Source organism: Octodon degus, unplaced genomic scaffold (assembly GCF_000260255.1).
Source record: "Octodon degus isolate 3935 unplaced genomic scaffold, OctDeg1.0 scaffold00080, whole genome shotgun sequence".
Classification (NCBI taxonomy): domain Eukaryota; kingdom Metazoa; phylum Chordata; class Mammalia; order Rodentia; family Octodontidae; genus Octodon; species Octodon degus.
In genome coordinates, this window is record NW_004524656.1 from 8779793 (window position 1) to 8793255 (window position 13463).

Consider the following 13463-nt stretch of genomic DNA (forward strand, 5'->3'; position numbering starts at 1 on the left):
CTATTTTGATAACGTCCAGATCCCAGATCGCTGACTGTAATTGTCTGCCTGCCGTGGTGTTGCTCTGTGTGTGGGAGGATGCATGTGGGTCAGCCTAAGGATAATTAATGGGCCCCGTCCTTCTTTTCCCTGCTCAATTGAACTCAATTTAGATGATTTTTATTTGTCCATTTGCAATGCTTTCCCACACAGGGGTGGAAGGCTAATGGGACAGCCACATCCCAGGGGGCTTGGGTCACCCTCAGTGTGTGAGTGCCTCACGTAAGCTTTCCCCTATTTTCACGGAGCAGGAGGACCGCTGGTGGGTTCCGCTCTGGGTACACAGGTGCATGCAACAGCTGTACCCCTCTCCTCTGGTTCTACCTAGAGGCCCCAAATCTTAGATGTGCTGGATGAAAGGGAACAACTTGATATCTCATATTTGAACCCTTCTGAAGTACTATTCCCCTCAACCCCACGATCTCACCTAGCCTTTACTTGCATGACAAGGAGCTCGCCATTCCGTCTGAGTTGCTCCAGTCCGCCACCACGGGGCACTTGCTGTGAGTCAGTAGGACCGACTGCCATGTAGGTGGTTAGCTTCCCACTGCTGGTCACCTAGGGCTGTGGACAACCTTGGCCATTCCTTTCCCCCAGTGGACAGATGGGTTCAATTTCTGGGCAAGGTACAATGGGAGAATGTCAGGAAGCACTGCTGTAGCACATGTTTGTTGGCCCTGGCTGCTGTGTCCTCACACAGCCCACACCGATTTCCCATTGCATTTTCCAATCAAGTTCTGCCCTCTGTGGGCCACGGGGTCGAGTCCATTCCCCAGCAGCTCTTTAAATACTGGTAGTCTGTCCTTGTAAGCTTTTATGGCCGGATAATCCAAGTCCTTTCATATTTCTCCCACTGTATGATTTGAAGCTCATTGCCATCCGGGTCATACCCCTCGGTCTAAATCTCTGTAAAGTGTGATGGTCAGCAGTAACCCCAGTTTCCAAGGGAGGGCTGACTCTCTGGAGTCAGAAGAGACGATCACCATTGTCCCTTGGACTCTGTGTCTCTATGCAAGCAGCCCTACCCCATTAGTTTAGCACAAGCCTTTCATAGGGAGGATACTTTTATGGCCCGGAGACTGTAAGTCATTTCTCAAGGACTGGTTGAAACTTTTTCCCAGGATCACATCCGAGATTCAGAGGTGCCTGTCAGAGGCCACCAGTGCCTTCCACTCTGTGTCCTTAGTTAAGAAGTGCCAACTGCAGAGTATTGTTGGAGTGATCATTGTGTGTTCAGCCTTTGTGTTCTGCTCCCAGGACGGAAGAGACGTCATGAGGGTACTGCAGTTGCCTGCGTGTGCTACAGAGGCAACAGGGCTGTCTCCCTGCTTTCTCCTCTTCATCTGCCCTTCCTTATTCTCTCTGGCTGAGGGACCTGTACCCTGTTCCTGCAGTTCTCTGTTGTTCGATTCTGCTCATACTTGCTGGAAGGGCACTGCCCAGCCTTGAGATGCAGGGTTGAAGAGTGGGTGGATGCTAAGGTCTGACCAGCTCTTGCCCAGTACACTTTAGGCAAGTCAGGGTGTCTGTTCGCCTGCCACTGCCGGCTGGCAGTTAGAGGCTGCCTGGGTCAGCGGCTCAGGGCCACAGCAGATCACCGTGTGCCCAAGGCCCTCTGCTGACACGTTATAATTGTGACAGTATAGGCTCAGGGTGGACAGACCCCGCCTACTCCAGTCTCCTTGCTTGTTACTGTATGTCCTTGGGAAAACGACTCAACCACCTCCAAGGCTCAGTGTTAAAATCTGAAATATGAGGATGCCAGACCTGATATGAAACTTAAAAATGATGCTGTGTGGCTGGATGCCCAAAGAGTGCCAGGCACTTTCTTAAGACTCAGGTATCTTTTTATTGGGACCCTTCTACCACCAACAGAACTAGCACTTTTCAGGGTGAGGAATCTGAGAGAAGTGGAGATGACTTGGGGTGGCTGAGGCCCACTGTCCCCAGGGCTGCCCTCTTAGCCATCAGGCTCATTCCCAGAGTGGGGCCTTCCAGGCTGGGGAGCTGGAGAGTTTTCCAGGGAGCTGCTGCTGCCACTGCTGCTGCCGCCGGCACTTCAGGTCCTGCAGGAGCTGTCGACTCTGCCCCTGGCTCTAGTGACACTGTAAGTAAACAGCAGTTGTCAGAGTCGATTTAACGTTGATATTTTTATCACATAGCAGGGCCTGATGCCATGGCAAGGAATGACAGAAGCAGAATGCTAAATAATTTCTCTAAATAATGCACACTCTCTGGGCTGCTTAGGGGAGGAGGAGCTGAAGGAGAGTGCAGCGTCTGGTTTTCAGAATTTGTGCAAGGGACTCAGTGAGTCCCTTATCCCTGGGGTCTGACTGCTGCCAGCCTCCTGGGGGCTATGTCCTGGCAAGCAGAGGCAGCCACAGGACAGCAGAGAGAGACAGGGATGGGGACAGGCTGCGAGTAAGGGCTCAGGCTCAATAAGAACTTGTTGATTAGATTTGAAAGGAGAGAGAAAGGGAGGACAAAGGAGCTGAGGAACTGGGAGTTAGGGATGCAGGCAGAGCTGGAGGGGCAGGGGAGAAAGAGCCACAACCAATCCATCAGGGAAATAGTGAGGCTGACTGGCATGGAAACCTTGGGGCCATCCAAGTCCTAATACAGCTCCCAAAGCCCAGCAGTGTGGCATGAAAAAGTTCATTTCTTGTTTGCACCCCCATGGACGCAGGTTGGTATGGCTCTTCTTAGAAGATTCAGAAATGATGCAGGGCTCGCTCCTCCCTTTCCATATTAACACAAGGTCTGTAAAGGAGGGAGAAGACAGCATGAGCCAGCATACCTAGGAGCCTCAGCCTAGGAAGTGGTGCAGACAACATCTGCTCATGTGGATTAGCCAGGAGCCAGGCAAACAGCCTCTAGAGAGGGGCAGAGAATGCTGGGACGTTTAGTTTTACTGAGGGCCCATGGAACGGTAGATACCCTGAGATCTGGGCCTCTGTATCACGTCTGTTACTCCACCTGAGACATAATCTCCACCATCACCTACACTTGCCCCATCCAATGTGTCCTTCTCCCTGGGAGCTCTTATTGATTCACCTTTCTACCTCCTACCCTCAAACAATCCCTGCTGACCTCTGCTGCCCCGTCCCACGGGACATCAATCCTCCTACCTTCCCTGCATTTTCTCTGAACTGTGCTCTGTCTCCTGGCTCTAACCAGAAACTGGCTTTCTTTGGTGGACAAAGTCTCTCTGGCCACATGCTTCAGGGCTGCTGTTGGCATCTGCCCCACACTTCATAGCCTGGTCTGGACCGTTGCAGAAGGAGCTCTCCCAATGGGCTGGTGGTGGCTGGCTTGCCCTTCCCTTTCTCTCTTCCCTGTGGTCACCTACTGGCCTCTCAGTCACTGTCCCTGATTCACTGAGCACATGACATCTGCTGCAGTCTTCATCCATATTCCAAGGTCCTGGGAACTTTAATGCCTACGTGGAAAGCTCATGCAAAGTCCCAGCCAGTCTGTCCTCGCACCTCTTCACATATCCCATACACACATCGATCTTGGCCTTCACCTTTGCTCCCTGCAGGCACCGCCTCCCACAGTGATGTTGGGGTCTGCCTGTGCACAACTGCTGCTCCTCTGAACTCCTCCATCCTCACCTCCTGCAGATTTGACCCAACTTCTTTTCCACCGAGTTCTGATCATTTTCTTCCCATACGTGTCCTTTTCACCCTCTAGGAGTAACCCTTGATTTCTCACTTTGCTCATCCATATTCCCTCTTAAATTCTCTAGTTCATCATCTGACCACTATGTTAGTTAGGATTTTCCAGAGAAACCAAACTAATGTATCTCTCTGTATTGGACACATACACTCACAGCACATACATCATAAAGAGCTGGCTTACCTGATTATGAAGGCTGAAATGTCCCCAGATCCCCAGCTGGCAAGCTGGCAGACCCACTGCTCACAAAGAGTCAGTGTTTTAAGTTCAAAGTCCAAGACAGGGAAAGATCCAGTGTCTCAGCCAGAAGACCAGCAGGTAGGAGGAGCTCTACTCTTGGGAGCGTGGTGAGTGTTTTTGTCTTGCTCAGGCCTTGAGCTGGTTTAATGGGGCTTACACACAGTACAGAGCATCTGCTTCAAAATCTATCACTATACATTAATTTCATCCAGAAACCTCCTTGCAGAGAGGTCCGGAATAATGCTTGATCCCATGTCTGGGCATGCTGTGGCGAGTCAAGTGGACACGTGCAGTTCACCACCGCTCCTCTCGCCTCTTGTGTCCTCAGGCACTTTACATCATTGCTTCAGTCTTATAATTTGGAAAACCTCTAAACTGGACCCGCCCAATGGCCATACTCTTTTCACTTCTTTCCTTCTCTTTTTCCCTAAACTTTTGGTCTGTATCAGTGGTCTGTTCTCTGCCACTCCTTTGTGTTTAGTTGACAATTGCTTCCGGGAATTCGAGGCCAGTCCTATCACCATCGTTATGCTGTCAGCTAATGATGGAATCTTGCCTTTCCCCAGAGTACTCATGTGGCCTACTTGTGGCTGCCCGTCTCCAAGTCTTAGTCATCAGGTCCATCTCTAAGTCTTAGTCATTAGGCCTGTCTCCACAGACTTGCTCCTCCTCTTCTATTCCTGCTCTTGGAAAAACTCATTCCTTTGCCTCATGCTTACCCAGTGCTCACTGTGGGCCAGGCAGTGGGCTAGGCTCTGGGCACCTCCCTGTGGCTGCCTAAGCCAGCAACCCTCAAGTCATGTTTGACTCTTTGATTTTTCCATCTTTTATGACCATAAAACCCCCCATAAAAATCTATCTGTGCAGTATTTTCTAAATGTCTCCTGGTCTGTCCATTCCAGTGGCTTCCTGGATCCTGTAGTTTGGGTCTGAAGCAGTCTCCAGAGGTCCATGGAGTACTACTGGGAGGTGATGGGATTTTTAAAAGGTAAGGCCTACGGGGAGGCCGTTGGGGGACTGGAGAGGACAGTGGGACTCTAATCTCTCCTTTTCTTTTCTCCTATTTCCCCTTCACGAAGCGAGCGTGGTCATGCATCTCCTCCATGAAGGGTCACCAAAAGCAATGGGGTCATCTAACCACAGACAGAAGCCTCTAAAACTGTGAGCCAAAACAAACCATTTCCTTTCTAAGTTGATTATCTCAAGTGTTAAGGTAGTAGAAATCTGATTTATAGTAGTCCCTTGCTATTTCATGGTTTGACTTTCTTGGACTCATGGTTTTGCAGGTTTTCAAAAACTATTTTTTTTTTTAAATAAATTGGGTACAGGGTCTCACTACACAGCATGGACTTGTAGTGATCCTCCTGTTTCAGCCTCCCCGGTGCTGGGATTACAGGCATATGCCATCACGCCCAGTTTCAGTGGCCGGCTCAGTGCACCCAGGAATGGGGCCAGTGTGGCTTGTGGTGCCAGGGACCTAACCCTGGTCTCTCTGCTTGCCTAAGCAGGCACTTAGTCTGCTGAGCTTCAAAAAAATCTGGATTATTTATCATGGATTTTTTGCTATATTGCGGGATTTTGAAGTACTGTATAGTATATGTATGTTACTAAAATTACATAGGTTTGCAAGTTTAGAAAATAGTTAAAAACATTAGAAGTGTTTCTAAAAGTGTGGGAAAGTTTTATAAGAGTGTGGGAAGAATTTATAAAGCATATATATGTATATATATTAAAAATCACATTACTATTTTGCTTAACTTCTGATAAGTGAGGGGCCACTGTACACAGTTACTACCTCAACTCTCCAATTTATCTTCCAGTATAATTTTTGTCCCCTAGAATCCCTCAGTTCTACTAAATGAGGTGATTCTCACCTCTGTTCTACCTCAGAGTCTTCAGTGGACTGAAATTGGTGGACTGAGAGCTGGTCTTTGCTCTCAGGCTTCCCAGGACTCACAGTAGAGCCTGTTTGTAAGTGGCCTGACCTCTGCTCATTTCTCCAGGCCCATTTCTCATGGTTGGTCCTTGTCCTTGTCATTGATACATCCAAGATTAAGAAGCTGCAGGTCCAGGCAGGCCACGTTGCCCTTCCTGCCTGGAGTTTCCTCCCTACTCCTCTTTGCCTGACAAAGCCTTCCTAACTTGGGCAGTGTCTTTGAGATCTCTCTCTCTCTCTCTCTCTGGAAGCTCCTCTTCCTACCATTGCAGGCATTCCAACCTAGTGTCCTATCTGCTTTGTCCCAGGAACCATTGCAGTGTGATGCACGGCTGCTTTGTCACTGCTGCCCCAGCTTCACAGTGAGGCTCTCTCTAGGAGGGACTTTGTGCTGGTCACTGTATTCCCAGCACTTCCCATAGTAACTGGTACCTTGTAGGTGTGTTCAGTATATGTGTGTTAAGTGCAAAGGTGCAGTAAATGGCCTGGAGCCAATCAAGACCACAGTGGACAAGGGCACTTCCAAGGAGGAGGAGCCCCAAAGCTATAGAACAAGGAGGAAGCTGTTACCACAGATACTTGTACTTGATTGGTAGCCCCAGTGGGCATGGAAGTAGTACCAAACTCTGAGTCAAAGATGGTAGGTTTTAATGACTCATGGCAATCTTTATTTATTTTTATGTACTTGGTACAGGTCTCACTACACAGCTCAGACTCATAGTGATTCTCCTGTTTTCAGCCACTCAGAGCTGGGATTACAGGAGAGCACCACCATGTCTGGTCTCAGTGGCCTCTCAGTGTGCCCTGGGGGTGGGGCTGGCATGGCATGGGGTGCTGGGGATCTAATCCTGGTGCCTGTGCTTAATCTGCTAAGCTGTCTCGCTGGCCCAGCAATTTCTTTAACCTTTCTAAGCCCTTGGTTTTCTCATTTGTTTAAATGGGAACATGAAGGCCAAGCTTGTAAAATTGTCAGAATTAGATGAAGTAAGAGTTGTAGGAAGAGCTATGGATTTTCCAAGGGTGGTGAAGGTCTCTTCAGCATCTGATAGGAACTTGGGTGCATGGCCACCAGACAGGCATGGCTTGGTCACTCATAGAAGGATCCAGGCACCCTAGGGCAGCTGCCCCTTGGGATTCAGGGTTGGAGTTTCAATAGGACAGAGTGTGCCAGCCCTGCAGCTAGTGGGCGGAGCTCAGCCTGGACTCAGCTCCTGCCCACATCAGGCTTTCTGCCTAGGAAATGGGTCCGGTGGTGCCTCCTTGGGAAGAAGGCACAGCCTGAGTGTCTCCCAAAGGAGCAGGACAGCCAGGCCTACGCTCCTGAACCTGAAGGCTCCCAGACCCCTTCCACGGGTCTGTCTCTTCCGAGATCTGCACCTGTCCTTCTGTCCTGTTCCCAGGGCCTTAAGGAGCCCACCTGAGCTAAATAGGGGCTGGGGCATGGGCTAAGAGGTTGTTGAACCTAGCTGGCAGTCTGTGACAAAGTGAAGGGATGAGGGAGCCTTTTCACCTTTGCCACCTCTCAGCTGCAGCCTGCACAGCTGCTTCGGGGCCTTTTCTGTGTCTCAAGAAAAGAATTTCAAGCTCAGTACATAGGGCGTCATGTGGGCCTGTGGGATCAAAGAACTGACACTATTCTCTGATCACGAATGCTATGTAAAGATTAGGAATGAGCAGAGATCAGGCTTAGTAAAGGCCTCCAGAGAACCTATGTGTTAGTCCAGACTGGGTCTGGTGAGAGTTTCATTCCAGTCTTGAGCCAGGATGATTGGGAGGGGTTTCATGAAGAGTGGATTCGAAAACAGAGAGTTTGTTTCTGGTGTGTCCTGCAGTGTTGGGGTTTCCTGGGCTGTGTGTAAGGAGGACCCAGGGCTGCTACCCAGGTAGGAGAGAGATGGGGAGGAGGGAGGCCAGAGGAGCGGGTGGCATAGAGCAGAAGAGGCCAGGAGGGTAGAGCAGGAGGACTCTGCAGAGCTGGGCAGGCTGATGCCAGGACTCGGCAGTGCCAGAGATTTAAACCGGTTGCTTATAGTTGAGTGTTTAAAGCAGTTTACTTGTGTGCCAACTGTTCTTGGATGATTTTCCCTAAATGTTTTATGTTTTGTACTTGTGCCCAGAGGCAATTTTATGTGGTGGGGGCTCTTCTGTCAATCTGTCACTGTGAATGATTAAAAGAAGGAAGGAGGAAAGGGAGGTGCCAGTGTGCTCCCAGGGGGTCTGGGGGAGGTCTGTGTGCACAGGTGGTCAGGCAGAGCCTTTGTTGGTCCGTCTGCCCGCTTGACTGAGAGGCACATCAACTCCTTGAGTGTGGCTGGACAGGGCACCAAGAATAGGTGTGGCGTCCTTGCCCTCAGGGTGCTTAGGATTAGTTCTTTCTCTAATGCTGTAATCTCTCTCCTCTCTGTTTTTCTCTCTGATGTGCACACACAGGCACACATCTACACACACACACACACACATACACACACAGAGGAAGCTTGAGTACCAGCTGACCTGGCCAATGGGTGATTCCCTATAGTGCATGATTTAGGACCCTCTGGGAGGCTTCTCCATCACAAAACCTCTCCTCTATCCCATTACATGGATTTCTTTTTCCTTTCAGGAGTGACTCTGGCTTTCTTCAAATCTTAACTGTCAGAGCAGCTACCAAGAGAGCTAGCCACCTACCTACTAGGGGCAGGGGCATGCGTCTAGCTTGGTTCCTCCCTGTTTCTGATCGCACTGCCTAGGCACTGAATGTCAGCCACTCTGCCCTCAGAGCCTGGCTGCTTGAGGATTCTAGACCAAATAAAACAATACCACTGTCAGAGGCCAGCACAGGAGTTCTGGGTGGCCTGGATCTGACCCAGCCTGTTTAGTGCCCAGGACTGTGCCTGGCACAATGTTGTCATGGAGTGAATGTTTGCTAAACGGATGAATGAATGAAGCCCTGGAGGCCTCCAGAGTTGAGGCTTACTTCGTGAGTAGACACCTACACAATGCGGCTACCCTGGCCAGCAGAGACCTTGAGTTATAGAGAATAGCCAGCCTTGGGGTCAGATCCCGAGTAGACCCTGCGCTTGCTTGACTGTGTGCAGGCAATGTCGATTCTTCTCCTGCGCAGTGGAAATGGGAAAGGGCATCCCTTCTGCAGAGTTGTGGTGTGGAGCAAGCAGGTAAGGACATGCAAGGTACGCAGAAAAGCAGGCAGAAGGCTCACGTAGCTCCAGGGCTGGAAAGAAGGGAGATTCGCTTTCCTATGCCCTGACTGCGGGCTAGCTAGACAGGGAACCCTGGGTAGGTCTCTCACACCTCTGCTGGCTGGGAAGCCAAATCAAGCTCTGAGGTCTTGGTCCAGCAGCAGTTGGTAGGGCTTAGAGTGGAAAGCAACCCCTTCACAGGGACTGTCACCAGTCACTTCTGCCTTACTGCATGTGACCTTGCAAGAGTCCTCCTGCCTTTCTGACCAATAGCTCAAGTGATGAACAGGAAGGAGGATTGTTTTAGGCAGGGGTGATGCCCAGGGAAGCCTAAGCAGGGTGCCACAACCCTGGGAGAGGGCAGAGAAAGAGGATCACTCAGGTTCTATTTTACTCTGGAGACTCCTGTTTGGGAACTGGAAAATCAAAACGTATTAACTTTCCTCCAGATGCTTCGCAAACCTGTATTTTTCATCTAATTTTCATAAAAGCTCTGAAGGATATTCACATGAGATAGGATTTTCCCATTCTGAAGATGGCAAACTGCAGACCAGAGAATGGAAAAAGGCAGGCATGCAGGCTTACATACCAATGCCTGGAAACTGCGTTTATTGATTGATGGAACTGTTAATACAGAAAGAAGCTGAGGGTCATTTAGGAGTTTTGGTCACTAAGGGGACTGGTTCTTCTTAGCTTGGTTTAAAAATCTGTAAGCAGGGCTGAGGAGATAGCTTGGCAGCCTAAGTGCCTGCCTGGCAAGCGCAAGGTCCTGAGTTTGAGTTCAATCTCCGGTCACATGCTGTGTTGGTGCCGGAACTCTGGGTGTGCTATGCTGGCCCTGAAACTGGGCATGGTGGCACATGCCTATAATCCCAGCACTGGGAAGGCTGAGACAGGATGATGATCACTACTAGTCCAAGCTGTCTGTAAGTAAGACCCTGTATAAAAAAAAATAATCTGTAAATCATAGGGATGGGGATTTTGGAGATAGGTTCACCTCAATTCTGCCAGCCACAATGGAGACAGCAACAGGTTACTGTGAGCAGGGTCTGGATCCTGGGTAGAGAGGTGGTCTGAGCTGGATGGTGTGAGTACTATCACCTGGCCTGCTGTTTCCAGGTACTGGATGATCTTGGGGCCATGCTGCCTGCCAGTGGGATGGCAGAAGCCATCTCTACATTGTGGTCCAGAGCATGGGGTAAAGTCTGCTGCTTGCTGGCTTTGAATCTGTAGGTACAAACCTCTGGGTCCTCATTAGATACCTGGTGGACCCTTGGGGACAGAGTGTGTGTCAGGGAGAGAAGCTGTAGGGACAGAAAGGTTGAGCCCAGGGAGGGACCCTTCCAACACCAAGCTGTTTGGATGCCAGCTTGTAAGAGAACACCTGGTGTGTGCATCATGTCATAGAGGTGCAAAAAGCAGTGTTTGTGGACTTGATGTGAGTAGTAGCCTGGACAGGACCAGCCACGTGATTTGCAGGATCTTCCAGTGCAAAAGTACGGGGTTTTCTCGCTGTGGGACTCCCACTGAATCTTGACCCACTAAGCCAGTACTGGCGAGGGGGCAGAAGACCCCCTTGGTAATGAAGAGGGGGGCCCTCCTTCTGTCTTGGCAGTCTTGGATTTACCTGCCCATCTCCAGGTTGTAAGGCTAAAAAGGCTTCCTGAAGGGGCCAGAGGCATGGAGTGGGGGCAGAGGGATCCAGGTGTCTTGGTACCCAGCAGACACAGGAGAATGTCTGCTCTCCTACAAGCCCTGGTCTCGCTTTCCCTCCCAAAGCCAGCACAAGGTAATAGTTTTCGACATACTGCATTGAAATATAATAAAATATTTGCATGAAATTATTAGATAAATAAGGGTTGACTTGAAGCAGTGCTTATTGGGAAATGTGATATGAAAATTCATTTAATATGAAAGAACGTGGAAGCTTAAGTTTATGGTAATGGATTGATTGCAGATAGTATCTAATAACTCCGTACAAATATACTTCAATCACAATATCTGTCGGGTTGGTCCCTGGCTCCACAGGCATAGGGGGTGATTGTATGCCTGACTTCTCTTCCGGGCCAGATTAGAATTAATTAATTGTTAATATTGCAACATTACTTTTGTAATTAAGAAGCCCCACAATTTTCAGTGGCAGCGAAAATGAGAAGTATTTATTATCATCTCAGAGGAGGCAGGAAGGAAGAGAAGCAGAAAAGTCCGGAGAGGGAGGATGTATTGTTTCACTGTATCGCAAGGTCTTCTGTCTAGTCTGTAGAGTGTGGAGCCGGAGGAAAGAGGCAGGCTCCCAGGGCTAGGCCAAGGGCAGAGCTCCAGCACCTGCGCAGAAGGTCAAGGGCGCCTTCTCTCTTGGACGTGCTGATCCCAGGGGTTGGCCTGAGAGCAGGCTGAGTGAGGGGGTCAGGCACCAAGTTGTGGACGTGATGGGGCAGGAAAGGCAGAGAGCAAAGGTGAGTCATGGTTGATGAGTCGGCGACACACCCCATCCTCTTGTGATAAACTGTGAAATCCATTTGTCCTTGGCCACAATGAACTCAGTGAAGCAATTGCTGTCACTTCTGGGCATCTGAAAGAGGGGGATGGAGAAGGAGAAGGAGGGGGAGAGGCGCCTGTCTAAGGCCCATATGCCAGTCTGTCTCCCTGTACACGACCCTGGGAGTTTGCTTGTCTTTCTGCCTTTTCTTTTCCTGGGGAGAAAATTGAAATAATTTCCTTTGAAACGTGACATTTCCTAATCCGGCGCCTGGCCTGGCTGACAGCAGGATTAGTGTGCATGGGCTGCCAAGCCTGGCTAGCCATATGCAGGCGCCTCCCGTGAGGCCTTGGTGGCCAGTGCCAGAGCCTCCCCTGGCTCTTCTCCCACCCCCAGCCTGGTCACACTGCCCCTCCATCCACACACCAGGGATGCTTTCCTGACCAGGGACTGAGGGCCAGGCAGGGTCGGCTCTTGGATCCACCAGAAGCTGCTAGTATAGCTAATGGAAAGGAAGGCATGGTGGCCAGTTACCTACAGCTGGGTTCAGGTCCTGCATCTGCAGGGCCCCACCAGGTGAACTGGGGCTGCTCCTACCTCCTCTCTGTGTTTTAGTCTTACCTTCCTAAAGAAAATGTTGAATTAGTTTTTTCCACCCTTCTGCTTCTTGCAGTCTCTGGTCCTACAGGTAGTTGTTCAATGCACTTTTGGTAAGCAGGACCGACTTAACAAAAAATCAAAAGCTGTTACCGAGAGAAACCTTCCTTGGCTCTGCCTCCCATTCTCTGCTCCTGTCATTTAAGGATGGGGCTTTCTTTGCCCACAAGGTTTGTCCACTGATGCTCTGGACACGCATCATACATTCCCACCACGGGGCAGGATGTTAGGACACATGACAACAAAGCCTCACAGTGTGACAGGTGGACCCTGTTCACCTCCTCCTTATAAAGAAAGAAGCTGCAGATCAGAGAGGTGAAGTGACTTGCTCAAACCTGTAGCGTAAGTGAAGTTGACCCCATAGTGGCCCAACTCCCAAGCCCTGCTCTTTCCAGGCTGCCCGTCAGATGCTGACATGTGAACCACCCTACCTGCAACCTCCACTAAGCCTGTGGATGCTGGGTGTTGAGCTCCAGCCCCAGCCTAACCTAGCCAAGTGTCATTTGTTAATTTTTGCAGTACAGACCGGAGGGATTTCTGAGCATGCCCCTGAGCTCCATTCAGGATTGTGACCTCCAGTTGGGACCTTTGGAGATGTTCCACGATCCTGCCCTATCTTCAAGCTGAATCCACGCTTCAAGACGAGAGCTGAAACTTCAGATGGGACAACTGTTCATACACGGAGCCATGCAAGGAACACTAGAAGCTTTGCTGGGGGAGGAGGGTTCCCAAGTGTATTGCTAGAGATTTTTCTCCTTTTTTTGAAGCCAAGAGCAGGGGAAATACAGGCTTTGAGGAGTGAATGAACAGGGAGGCTTGGTCCCAGCTGCTCCAGCCTCAGTTTCCATATCAGCAATTGGAATCTTGGCTTGGATCCAAGGCTGGATCTTTTGGAGATGTTTTGAGCCAATGGGGAAGGAGGAAAGATTATGTGTCCACCGTCCTCCTCACTCCTGCATCTCCTCTTTGTGACAGTGTTGTGAATGGGGTTTGGAAATTGAGGGGATTTTATTTGAGGGGCTGGGCAGTGGTGGGGAAAGGCGAGAGGGGAGTTCAAGGGTAATTGCTGCTCATATGGTAGGAGGAAAGCCGTGTGGACAATAGTTCTCCCTTCCTCTGTCCTGTCAAGAACAGCTTATAACCAGACTCCTTCATTTCAGTTTGCAATTGAAGATAGCAGAAGGCACTGCGTATGCAGGAGCCAGGGGCGGCAGAGTGCAGCTGCTCAGAGAATGCCCTGCAAGGACCTGAATGC